Consider the following 14,563-nt stretch of genomic DNA (forward strand, 5'->3'; position numbering starts at 1 on the left):
CCCCCTGTTTTTCTGACTAATTTTTTCTGTTTTTCGTGGTAATTTTTTCCACCCGTTTTTGGGGTATTATTTTCTGAATTATCGAGATACTTTGAAATCCCGCGAGAACATCCAACCTGCAGGTGACTCCCGTGGATCTGTGGTGACATCTGCCCCGCACATACATGCGCCATCTTATACTTTCTACCGCACCGGGATACACACAGGGTATGATTCTCTTGTTATGTTTTAGACTTTATTATTATTTAGACTTTACTTTATTGTTGCTCATCAAAAATGAATCGCCTTTATTTCGTTATATTGGCTTGGCACAAGTAGAATGAACCTTTTCGTCATAACGTTAGGTTATATGCTAATAGTATACGCTAACACTATAGAGACATAACATGAGAATACTAACACAGAAGTTGTGTAACATGAGGCATGTAAATATGTAGTAGACTAGTCACTATATTGACACCATTGACGGACCATGACAAGTGTTGTGTGTTGTGTGTGTTGTTGTTGTGTTGTGTGAGTTGCTGAGGTTACTGTGGTTTGTACTTGGGCTCCCTCTCCTCTCCTCTCTTTTCTATGTATTTAATACATGCATGCATACCTGAAACACACTGCGGAAGGATCCTGCATGAAATGTCCATGTACATAATTATTTGAATAGGTCCATATGTTGAATAAAATAATTTAAAACTTAAAGCGTTTTTGCACTTGTTTACTGGTAAAGTACAAGAAGTTACTTATACCCTAAATATCCTCAACCCCCAGCCTCCCATAAGATGATGGTCTGTGGATATTTCTTCGCAACAGAGGTGTTCCTGAGGAGAGTATTGAGAAAATGCAGCAGTTATCATATGTGTGTTATCATATGCATTAGACATTTATAATTTGTTGTCCTGGAATTTAGCACAGAAGTAACTAGCCTTGGAGATAATATAGTTTAAGCTTTGTCATGTCTAATGTATACTTTTTGTTTTTATTACAGATTGACAGCTCAATAATAAGAGAAATAGATGATGCCACTATGGCTTCTTACATTCCAGCCTATGGTGACAGGATTGCCACAAGGCGTTTCTGTATGGAAAAACAGAGAAGAGGTGGGGATGATACAAAAAGACTGTTCTTATTTGAAAAACTTTTTTAAAATGGGCACAATGAGCAACAAAGACAGTGATCAAGGTTTTGAGAGGGAAAATACAGTGCAACTAACAAATATGCATCTAAGAAGTAATAAGAGAGCCTAGAAGACAACCAGAAAAATAGAATTAGGGTGGATACATGACAACAGACAGGTCAGAAAACGCAGTGGTGGAGGAACCGCAGAGTTCTTGATATGAGCAAGAATACCACTAAAACTGAGATTTTGTCACAAGCTAAAAAACTGGAAAGTGGGAAGAGTTCAGTCACAATATAGTTAACTTTCAGGAAGCACAAGTTGATGAGGATGTTAGTGTGGGAGGCTACTACGAGACACACAAATTGGGGTTGTTAAGATTTTATTTGTTCACAAAGACCCTGACCAGTAGAGATGACCCAGAGGAAGGAGCTGATATACAGACAGTTGAGCAACATGAAAACACAACAGAATCTGGACAAGATAAACACACACTGGAAGAGGTTGAGCAGCTGACATCGAAAAGACATAACACTGGAAATCAAATACACACAGTCGAAGATGATGAGCAAAGCACTGCCACAATGTCAGCTGTTGTCTCTATTGCAGTTGGTCAGAGTATTGATCTTACATCTTTGTCTAATACATTAGAGGTCATTTTTGGTGCTTTGACAGGTGCGCCATTTTTAAGTGATCTTGATGATACATGAGCCAATCTTATCAATAGAAGAGGAACAAATAAAGACCCCCACCTACACCTCAACTCCTACTGATTGAGGATGAAGCAATGATGACCTACTCTGTGAAATACAGCTTTGTTGATGAGATGGGGGCAGATGGTGATGGTGTGTCCAGGGATGTATATGCTGCCTTTTGGACAGAATTCCCTTCCTCACTATCCCCAAAATGGCAAGAGAAGGAATGGAAATCTGTTGGTTGGATATTGGCGAAGGGACTTAAGGACCATGGGTATTTTCCATTTCGACTGGCACAAGCCTTTACAGCAGCAGTCATATTTGGTGAACACTCTGTTTCTTCTGATTTAATGTTTGACTCCCAGATGTTGTATATTAGTCAGTATGAGCGTGATCTCTTGTCCACTGCTTTGCAAGAGGCTGTTGTCGGGGATGACGAGGAAGACCTTTTTTTATTTTGGATATTTACTTTCTATCATACCAAGAAACAGTTAAGAATTTACTTTGATTTAAGACACTTTTGTTATCAATCTAGGATGAGAATGTTTGGACGTTAAAAATACTTTTGTTATATTTTCACTGTTAAATCTTAGTATTTGAATCTGCACCTCATGTCAGATGTTGATACTGACAGCGTTAGTGAATCTGCTCGTTACATTAAAAGGTACTTTGTTTTTTTTTGTGTTTTTTTTTTACAAATAGAATCACAGGTTGCTGTCTTGTTTTGTACAACTGTCTTCAAACAGATTGTGTCTTTGCCATTGAGTCATGTGGGTCAGTAGTTCCAGGAGTGATCCAGTAGAGCAGGTTGTGATAATTAAATTTGAGCTCGTATGTAAGCACGTAAGAGCATGTAAAGCTCAATGGCTTCCTCTGGAGAGGTGGGTGGATGAAGACTATTTTCTGCCATGGCAAGGCAGCAAATGTCAAACACTGTATCATCACAGGGATACAGTCCTCTCTGAAGGCATTCCTCTCTGCAGGCTTCTATCTTTTGTCAGGATACCTCTTTCAGGTACTCTCTGGCACCAAAAAGTTGCGGTAGGGTATACATCATCACTGGGCGTCCCCCTGGAGACACAGCATTTCTGCATGGGCGAATTCTGTGAGTGTTCCAGAGGTGAACAACTTCCTCCAGTTCTCTCTAAAGATAAATAAAAACAGAAAGTGAGAAAATCAGTTCACACGTAATCATTAAACTAGCCAGTAATGTAATTCAAATAAACTCCAACTTAAACATCTGCAATAATAAACTGTATTATGCAATTAAAAACATCAAAACACTGACAGGGAACGTATCAATATTATTCTGACATAATATAGCATTATGGGGGAAAAACAACATAAACGTACTGCAGTTCTTGCCTCTATTATTTCAAGACGTGAACTGAATGAGACTTTTGTCCAGGAAGTCACCTGAAAAGGAGTCTGAGTCTTTTAAATCTTGGAACAGGTTCATCCAGAACTGTGCGTGTTGCCTTCTTAAAAAGCCCCACCAGTTCTCTATTCTTTGGTTATGATTGCTCGATCCATATAGATAACATCTGTGTGAAAAGTTGTCCAGATGATCGTGCCTCAAGAACATCTGCATTTGTTCAATGTAACAGTTCTCGGTTCCGAGGTCCGAACGAATTCGGGCAGCAGTTCCATTCCTTGATGACACCTCATCAATGAAGTATTGCACAATTATCCTGGGATCACTGTGTGTAGAGTAGGCATATAGCCATATCACCATTCGTAAAAACCATCTATTGCACCGTTGATGCAGATCCCGTACGGTTTGAGTTTATCATAGGAGTCTACATGCCACAAAAAATTTGGGCCTGGATTCTGGTACATGCGCCGCCGCAGGCGATTGCGGCGCCTCAGCTGCACACCGTGGCGATAAAATATTTTCAGCAGTCTCGTCTCTTGAGTCACCACATAGCCAGCCTGAATGCATTTCAAATCCATCATTTTGTATCCATGGAGCATGCCATATATGTCCAACTGATCCTGGAGAAACATTGCTATGTCTAGGAGATCTGAATGGACTTTCTTTATGAACAACCGCAAAGTCTTCAGGCGCCTGCGTAAAGTCGACAAACTTAAAGTTATGCCATCTATGTGACTTAAAGACAGGACTATCTCCCAGTGTCTTAAACCCAAATCAAAGTAAAACTTGATTAAACTAAACAAACCGGTCATGTTTGCTTCCATCGAGCTCTCAATAAAGGAATGAATGCGTCTATTGTTGCTCTAGTAGTCCGAAAAACAGAAAAGACAATCAGAAAAAAATTACATCGAAAAACCAAGCATAAAAATAAATTACTCTGGAAAACAGAACAAAAAAATTATCCGAAAAACAAACCTAAAAATACATTACTAAACAGAAATAATTATCACGAAAAACAAACCAAAAAATAAATTACTTAATTTTTTTTATTTTTTCAAATGAATGCAATACGCTTCCGTCTTTGACAACCCTACAGGTGTTCCAGAATATTTCCATGCATACACACCTCCTGCTTTACCAAATAGCATGATTAATCAACTCAGAAAGGTAGTTTGATATAAGGTGATATGATGTGCCCAGGACCGCCCTCTCTGTTTTTCTTTTTTAAATATCAGCTGCATCCTTTCCTCATGAAGATATCTGTTATTTTAATTTAGCAGCATCTTTCTCCAGGACTTTTCTCCTTTTTAATATTCCTCCTCGCAACCCTTTCTCCCTGATATTACACTGTTAAATGCCGGCCACACTATCTGCCTCAGGAGTTTACGGTAGTGTTTGTTATGGCTGTTTACATCGCGCCGGGTGCTAATGCTAACGAAGCGCTACAGGAGGTACACAATAACATCAGTTCGCTTCAGAACAAGCACCCAGAGGCTTTTTACGTGGTTGCGGGAGATTTCAACCATGTAAACCTGACAGACACTCTGCCTAAGTTTTAACAGCATATCACCATACCGACACAGGGAAATAACACGATGGACCGTGTTTACACAAACAAACGAGACACATACAAAGCTGTCCCCCACCCCCACCTCGGCTTCTCTGACCACATCTCCATCATGATGGTTCCTGCCTACCGTCCGCTGCTCAAACGCCACACACCAACACAGAGGACCATCACCGTGTGGCCCACCGATGCTGTCCCTGCACTACAGGTCTGTTTCCAGCGCACAGACTGGCAGGTCTTCGGAACCAGCTGTCCGTGAGGGAAAGGTGGACCTGGAGGACTATACATCTGCTGTCCTCAGCTACATCCACAAGTGTAAAGAGGATGTCACCAGTACCAGGACAGTAACAACCTACCCAAACAAGAAACCCTGGCTGAACGCGGAGGTCCGGTCTCTGCTGAAAGCCAGGGATGCTGCGTTTAGGTCAGGTGACAGACTGGCACTCAGGGTGCCAAGAAGAGAACTGACTGCAGGAGTGAAGAGGGCCAAGACCACATACGCCCAGAGGATCCAGGGACACTTTACATCCAACAATCCACGGAGCATGTGGAGGGGCATGAAGTGCATCACAAACTATAACACCAAAGATGCACAATGCCCCACGGACCCCTCTCTGCCTGATGCTCTCAACAACTTCTTTGCCCACTTTGAGGACGCGGACATCCCCCTCAGCACCAGACTCAGCCCCCTCAGCTTCACCCCAGCAAAAGTGAGGAGGACCCTCCAGAGGATAAACCCACACAAAGCTGCTGGTCCCGATAACATCCCGGGGCGGGTGCTGAGGGGCTGTGCACATCAGCTCACAGAGGTGTTGACAGACATCTGTAACACCTCTCTTCAACAGGCGGCGGTCCCCACCTGTCTGAAGACGATCATAACACCACGATCATCCCCATCCCCAAGTCCTCCACAGTGACAAGCCTGAATGACTATCGGCCAGTAGCCCTCACTCCAATAGTCGTGAAGTGCTTTGAGAGACTGGTCATGGCCCGCATCCTAGACTGCATAGACGTCACTGTGGACCCACACCAGTATGCTTATAGGAAGAACCGATCCATAGAGGATGCCATATCTTCTGTGGTCCACACAGCTCTCACCCACCTAGAAAAAAGCTTTCAATACAACCATTCCACAGACACTGATCCATAAGCTCAGTACTCTCGGACTGAGCTCCACACTCTGCTACTGGGTCCTGGACTTCCTGACGGACAGGCCGCAGACCGTGAAGATCCACGACAACTCCTCCTCCCCCATCACCCTCAGCACTGGCTCTCCCCAGGGCTGTGTGCTGAACCCCCTTCCGTTCATCCTGCTAGCACATGACTGCTCAGCGCAACATCCTAGCTGCCTAATTGTGAAGTTTGCGGATGATACAGCTGTGGTTGGACGCATCACCAACAGCGACGAGTCCGACTACAGGCAGGAGGTGGAACGCCTGGAGGGTTGGTGCAGAGAGAACAACCTCTGCAACAATGTGAAAAAAACCAAGGAAATGATCATGGACTTCAGAAGGGGAAGACATCTCCACCTTCCTCCCCTGTACATCGGAGGGACAGCGGTGGAAGTGGTCTCCAGCTTCAGGTACCTGGGTGTCCACATAACGGACGACCTCACCTGGAGCAACAACACTTCCTGCCTCATCAGGAAGGCACACCAGCGCCTCTACTTCCTCAGGAGGCTGAGGCGTGCCGGACTGGGGAGCTCAGTCCTGACATCATTCTACAGATGTGTGGTGGAGAGCGTCCTGTGTTTCTGCATCACTGTGTGGCACGGCAGCTGCTCTGCGGCAGAGAAGAAGGCTCTGCAGAGGGTGGTGAAAGCTGCACAAAAGACTGTGGGACGCAGCCTATCCACAAGCAGGGACATTTACACCTTCAGGTGCAGGAAAAGGGCCTCCTGCATCATGAAGGACCCCACCCACCCTCACACAAACTGTTTGCCCCTCTCCTCTCAGGCAGGAGCTGCGGATCAGAGTAGGACCACCAGAGTGAGGAACACCTTCTTCCCAGAAGCTGTGAGACTGTTGAACTCTGGAGGACCTCTGAAGCCCCTGCTGCTGCTAACAATCAAACATTATGCCAACCCTGAGTTATATCTTCCACTGTCTCAAAATGACTTATCTGAATTATGTACTGTACCATACATAATAGCATACACTGAGATGGTAGGTACAAGATAAGCCTGCATGTTTTTGGAAAAGAATTTAAAAGAAAGGTTCTAACCATATTGAAGGCTGTTTAAGTCATGGACTTTGTTCTTCTTGCAGAAGTGTCGAGCAATCCCTGACATTGTGCACCAGTATAGCAATTTACAGCCATATTTTAATCTGAGTGGACTAGCATGAATACGAATGATTGAATGCGTAACATGAATGATAAGAGAGTTTGTGTGAATGAGATTTTTGATATCCAGAGATTTTAGAAACAGTTTAATGTCATATATGTGTTAATAGCACATGCTGAGCTTGTATGTGAAAGTAATCCCCACCTAAGAGGTTTGCTGTTAGCCCAAAAGCACACCTTGAATTAACAGTGATCTGAATTGTTTTTTGTTTTTTCTATCGGGCGAGGAGGACAACTTTTTCAGCTGAGAGGGATCGGATCCTTAACAGCCTGGATCAAGAGGTGAATTTTAGATGTAGTAATTTAATAACTTTGAACATTATGGATATTAAAAGGAATTTTGGCTTTTTTATGACGCTGTAGTAATAATTTTGGTAGCAATTTTTACAGTGTTAAGTGATCCTTGTGACAAACACTCAGAATAAATGCATGAGTATCTAAGGGACTGACTGAACCAGTGGTTGACCAAACCAGCACCTTCCCTCCCACTGTGTGTGCAACCAGTGGTTGACCAAAGACATAACATTTCTGAGATATAGTGACTCTTTCTTGTTAAACAAGAGTAATACACCCAACCACTGCAGAGTCATCAGAAAATTTCTGAAGATGGCAGGACTCTGTGCAGTGCGTAAAGTCTGTGGTGTAGATCGTGAAGAGGATACATACTGCGGTCTGCCCGTCAGATAGTCTGCGATCCAGGACACCAGTGGGGCATCCACCTGCATCGCTGTCAGCTTCTCAGCCAGCAGAGCCGGCCTGATGGTGTCAAACGCACTCGAGAAATCAAAGAACGTGATTCTCACAGTGCTTGCCGGCTTGTCCAGGTGAGTGAAGACTCTGTTCAGCAGGTAGATGATGGCATCGTCCACTCCAAGGCGGGGCTGGTAGGCGAACTGAAGGGGATCCTGAAGTGGTTGGACCATGGGCCTGAGCTGTTCCAGGACGAGTCTTTCCAGGGTCTTCATGATGTGTGACGTCAGAGCCACAGGCCTGTAGTCCTTGGGGTCCCTGGGACGCGGCGTCTTCGGGACAGGAACGAGGCATGACGTCTTCCACACCACGGGGACCCTCTGAAGACTCAGACTCAGGTTGAAGACATGATGGAGTACTCCGCTTAGCTGGGGGGCACAGGCTTTCAGGACCCTGGGGCTCACACCATCTGGGCCTGCAGCTTTGCCTGCACGGAGTCTCTGCAGCTGTCTTCTCACCTGATCAGCTGTGAAGGTCATCGTTGGGGTGATGGGTGGGGGAGGAGTGCATGTGGTACCCAGGTGAGAGTGGTCCACCCAGGCTTCTGGGGACGAGGTGTGAGCGAGGCCATCCAGATGGAATGTGGGGGGAGGGAGAGAGGCTGGAGTGGCCAGTTGCTGCAACCGTACTGCTGAGGAGTCGTTTGAAGAGTGAATTGGGGTCGAATCTGTTAAAAAACTGATTCAGCTCATTCGCCCGTTCCACACCACCATCAACTCCTCCGCTGTTTGGCCCGTAACCTGTGATGGTCCTCATGCCACTCCACACCTCTCTCGTGTTGTTCTGCTTTAGTTTCCACTCCAGCTTCCTCTGGTACCTCTCCTTTGCCTCCCTGATCTTTATTCTTAGGGTGCGCTGAATAGCTCTCACCTCCTCCCTATTGCCTGCTCTGAAAGCCCTCTTCTTGTCGTTGAGGATGGCTTTGATGTCCTTGGTTACCCACGGCTTGTTGTTGGGGTAACACTTTACAGTTGTGGTTGGGACAATGGTGTCCACACAGAAGTTTATGTACGCAGTGATGCACTCAGTGAGCCCATCAATGTCCTGGCCGTGGGGCTCACAGAGTGCCTGCCAGTCTGTCACCTCAAAACAGCCCTGGAGTGTCTCATTGGCCTCGTCTGTCCATCTCCTCACTGTCCTTGAAGTTGTGGGCAGACGCTTTACGAGAGGCACATAGCAGGGGGAGAGATGGATCAGGTTGTGATCTGACCTGCCTAGTGGGGGGAGGGGGGAAGAGCTGTAACAGTCCTTTGCATTAGCATACAGCAGATCTATTGTTCTTCCCTCTCTGGTAGGACAGTTCACAAACTGAGTGAAAGTGGGGAGTGTTTTGTCCAGGTTAGTATGGTTGAAATCACCCGAGATTGCAATGAATGCACTCGGGTGCTGAGTCTGTATCCGGGCTATTGCAGAGTGAATAGTGTCACATGTCCTGCTGGGGTATGCAACCAATGGGTGATGGTTGTTGAGAGCCTCAGGATCAAAAATCTCAATGTCTGCATAGATGCTCTCCACAAAAGACCCAAAATGTTCAAGGTACCAAGATGTGAGCTTTTTGCCCACAAAGGCTACTTTTTCAGGGTTAAGCACAATGATCACTATTTTATAGGATTCTGGCAGTCCACTGAGAACTGAGTCCAGATGAAAGAATCATACCCTCCACATATCAGGTGCCATGAAAATAGAAAATAGTCTTTAGAAAGGGACACAGTTTCAAGATATGAATACTTTCTCCTAATCACTGTGCGCAGGGCAGGATCCAAAGAAGATGTTTAGATGTCAGTTACTTTGTCCACATGTAACATTGGCTTGAAAAGACTATCAAACTGGCATGCCATCATCTGCTGGTGTTTTAAGGACAGCGTGAGAAGTACATTTTTAAAGTTCTGAACATCATGCATAGCCTTCTAGAAATCAAACCTCATTGTCCATAATTCCACCAATGGACCAAAGCAGCGTAGTAGGTAAGGATGATGTTCAGCAAAGTGGTGCTTTGGACGCAAGCTAAAATCAGGAATAGTGTCTGTGAGCAGCCTTCTGTGATCAGGTAACTTGATCTCCAAGTCAGCGCTGTTGCTCCAGAAACGCACATTAAGCACAGCGGGTAGGGCACCAAGTGCCTGCGGGGGGAACAAAAAATCAGGCTCATGAAAAAATCATCACAATAGGCTAGGTACTAGTAACAATATAAAACATGTGTAAAGCACGTTAATATATATAAGCAATACAAAAGCAACATAGGGTCATGCCTGGGTTTTTGTTATGCTTTGTCTTTTGATTTCTGTCCATGTGCCATGTTCCATGTTTGTCTTGTGCTTCCATGTATTATGTTAAAGGTTTTTGTCATGTCCTGTTTTATTTTGAAAGTGTCTCTTCCCCTGTGTGCCCTGTTTTCATGTAGCTTTGCTTTGGTTTTCCTGATTGCTTTCTCCCTCCTGATGTGTGTCACCTGTATCTCGTTGTCTTGTCTATTTAGTCCTTGTCTTCCCAGTCACCTTTGTCAGAGCGTCTGCGTTTTACCCATGTCATGCCAGGAACTTTTGCTTAGATTTGACCTTGCCATGCCATGCCTTGTTTTTGCCAGGAGTTTTTGCCACAGTTATTCAAAGATCCTAGGACATCCTAGGTGTGTGTTTTTGAGTTGGTTTTTTGTTATCATTAAATAAAGACTATTGTTTTTTGGACCTCCTCCACGCCTGCCTGCTCCTTTTGACTCTGCATCGGGGTTCAGCTCATTTCTACGTCAGCGACGCCGACCAATCTTGACACATAGGCCAATTTGCTTGAGGAAAAGGTGACTTTCCTTTGCGGCCCTCTCTCCAGTCTCCTTCTGGTGGTCTTCTTCTTCTTCTTCAATCGGTGCATAAGACTAGCAATCCTTCCTCAGGTTGCTTGCTAGCTATGCTATTTCTGATTAAGCGTAACTTGGGACTTGCTACCGTCAGAGGTGCAGGTGTCGTTACCCGATTACCCATGTTTACTTCGCATGATACTGCATTTCAAGATATCTATAAAGATGCATATTTATGCAGTTGCCCTCTCATTTACACGTAAATGGTTCTGGTCGGTTTTCAGGTTCATAGGCCAAGGGCGACATCTGTCGGTGAAACTGTAATATGAAAAGAATCAATCTTACAGTTATGTAGATTTCCCTCCTTCATATTCATATCAAATTATGTACAGAATCTTTATATTGTCCCTTATGAAACTTTTTAATTTTGAAATGTATCAGTGATTTACACATAGGCCTACATAAACCTAATTAATATATGCAATTTTTTTTGTACTATGGTTCAAAACTGTATTTCAGTAGAATCCCTGAATATTTTTTTTTTCTTGTATTTCTGAATGCAGGGTCAGTGCTTAAATGTGTGCAAGGAGGAACTCAAGGCGAGGAGGAAGATTTAGATAATCAACCATCCACCAGCTGGTCTGTAGACTCTGCAACAGCTTCCAGCTTGACTGTCATGCCTTGTGTTCTGTCTTTTGATTTCTGGTCCATGTGTCGTGTTTCATGTGTCTTGTCATGTGTTTCTATGTATTATGTTCCAGGTTTTTGTCATGTCCTGTTTTATTTTGAAAGAGCCACTTCCCCTGTGTGTCCCTATTTCATGTACCTTTACTTTGGTTTATCCTGATTACTTTCTCCTCCCTACTGTGTTTCACCTGTGTCTTGTTATGTTGTCTATTTAGTCCTCGGGCCTGTTTCATTATGCGGAATCTCTGAGTATGTTAAGCCTGAAATCAGCGAAACCCTGAGTTAACCGTTTCAATAAGGGAGGTAAGTTAACCCCGAGATCGGGGTAAGTTAAGGATTAAGTTAAGCCTGTTCCATAAAGCGAGGTAACTCATACTCAGAGTCTGTTACCACGGTAACTTAGTCTGTGAAAATAACCTGGTCGGGAGTGGGTTTTATTCCAGAAACCCAGAGTTTGTTTCTGACCCCTAACCTTTACAGAACATAAGCCTGAACCGTTTCCTTATTCACTGAGTCTCCGTCAAACCTGTAAACTTCATGAAAATGGCATGTCCGTTTCTGGAAGACCCTGTAGACGAAGAAGCACAACTGATTTGCAGAGAAATGTGATTGCGTTGGACAAGGATTTTCTGAGCACGTCCGGAAAATTTTTCATACTCTCCCGACTTTTTCGGCATCTGTGGGAGATTCAGCAGAAACAGTGTTAACAACGGCCTTAGGTACCTCTGGTGTCTGTGAACCCTGGCAATGTTTTTCAGTCTTTTCCCCATCCCCGAATTCAACCCGATTTCCAGTCTAGGTGAGGGTTATGGTTCAACAGCCAAGGATACCCCAAAACCAGGGCCTGCGAAGGAGATTCGAACACAACAAAGTTTATTTCTTCACAATGATCTTGGATGCGTAAGTGTATAGTTTCTGTCTTATGAGCAATAACATTCTTTCCATCGAGTGCTCTAGTTTCAAAGGGCATAGCTAAGGGTTCGGTATTTAACCCGATCTTCTTAACTAACCCCCAGTCCATTAAACTTTCGTCTGCCCCAGAGTCTATGAGTGCCATAAGCTCAATAAAGACTGCAGTGAGTTGGCGTGTTACTGGACCGGAGTCTCGTACCCGGACAAGCGACAACAAGGCGACCCATTTCCCCACAGTAAAAGCATCAACCCTCTTCCTGATGTCGCTATCGCTCCTTAGAAGAGAGCAAGAGTGATCAGCGAATCCAGATCCGGGGGAAGATCCAGTGGTACCAGCTGGTCCTGAGTGGATAATGCCAGCCCATTAAGAAAAACATTATAGAGTGTGGTGGAGTTTCACCCACTCTCCGCCGCCAGAGTGCGGAAACGGCTTGCATAATCACACACCGTCTCCGATCCTTGGCTCACCTCGCTCAGCTCTGGTTTTTCATGATCAGAAGTTGCAGGGTTGAAAGTTCTTTGTAATGCAGCCTTGAAGTCAGGTAAGGAGTAACAGAGTTCTGAGTCTCGTGTCCACTCTGCTGTGGCCCACGCTCTCGCCCAACCCAACAGGTAGGAGATCATGAATGCTGTCTTGGATCTGTCAGTGGGAAATGCATGGGAAGTATGTTCAAAGTGAATCGAACAGTCTGTCAAGAACAGCTTACATTGGTTTGGTTCTCCGGAGAACCGCTCAGGAGACGCCAGCCGGATCCCCATTCCCAAGACGGGTGGAGCTGGGGCTGGAGTGGGGGCTGCTGGAGTTTCAGGAGCCGTGGTTGACCCTGATGTCTTCGCCAGGTGGTCAAGAAGATCCTGCACTCGGCTTGACAGGACTCCAATGTGCGATGCCATGGCTGTCTGAAACTCTTTCTGGCAAGTAATGCGGGCTTCCTGATCCCACAAGGCAGCTTCCATCTGCCAGATCTCTGTTGAGTCCATACTGGCCAGTGTGTCAAGCTGGGCCTCGGAGCAGGACTCAGACGCAGAGACTCGAGTTCAATAGATTAGACTTTATTAACAACATCTGAAACAAATCTCTTGGCAGAGTGAAAAAACAACAAGGCTATGAAAATATCCTAACGTGCATTCTTCCCTAGGGGAGAACACACGGCTATGAAACATTAACAAATCTGTGGAGATTCTCAGTCATCCAGGTCATATTCACGCAAAGAGTTAAAGCAAGGTGTCTGGACTGTGTAGATAGGCTTGAAGACGTTTCGCTGCTAATCCAAGCAGCTTCATCAGTTCTGAAAACTGACTGGTGAGGAACCAATATATACCCCTCAGTGGGAGTGACTAAGTGAAACTAACTGAAACAAAGGATCTGATAGTCCTGCAGATTAGTCTATGTAGTTGGGCGGACAGTGATTGGCCCCCTGTGTCTAACGACTGGCTATCTGGTTCTAACAACTGGCTAATGGCTGTGAGAATGTTAATGAGTTCGGGTATGACCGATTAACGACCGATTGTTGTTATGGCTTTCGTGTGAATTGGGGTGAAACTTCCTAGATATGGATGGGAGGACAGCATTTTAAGTTGAAGAGAGGCGATGTCTAAGTCCACCACCTCTGTTGAGTGAAGGTTTTTCCAACTTAACATAGATGGCTTCCTTGACCCCTCTTTCGTACCACCTGTCCTCTCTGTCAAGAATGTGGACATTGTTGTCATGAAAGGAATGTCCTTTTTCCTTGAGGTGTAAGTGGACTGCTGAGTCTTGTCCTGTGGAGGTGGCTCTCCTGTGTTGTGCCATTCTTCTGTGGAGTGCTTGTTTAGTTTCACCAATGTAAAGATCAGAGCATTCTTCACTGCACTGGACTGCATATATGATATTGCTCTGTTTTTCCCTGGGGATTTTGTCCTTGGGATGGACCAGTTTCTGTCTCAGTGTAATCATGGGTTTGAAGTGGACCGGGATGTCATGGTTGTTGAAAATTCTTTTTAATTTTTCTGATATTAAAAAGAACCTGTATATGGAAGAGGTGGAAAGAATAGCTTTGAGGTCCTTTCCTGGAACACCTCCCTCCCACTGGTTCAGATATGTGGATGACACTTGGGTCAAGATCAAGACCCAGGAAGTGAAACGTTTCACAGATCACATCAACTCAAACGTTTTCAAGCCTATCTACACAGTCCAGACGCCTTGCTTTAACTCTTTGCGTAAACATTAACAACAAAAGGCTGGCTATGAAATGTTACGAACAAAAGCCACTCCCAAAGGAGGAATAAATCTACAATCAAAGATAATAAATATAAGAACAAAAAATCACTCCAACAGGGGGAAAAGCTAATCTGT

This window comes from Scatophagus argus, chromosome 5, assembly GCF_020382885.2.
Source record: "Scatophagus argus isolate fScaArg1 chromosome 5, fScaArg1.pri, whole genome shotgun sequence".
Taxonomy (NCBI): Eukaryota; Metazoa; Chordata; class Actinopteri; family Scatophagidae; genus Scatophagus; species Scatophagus argus.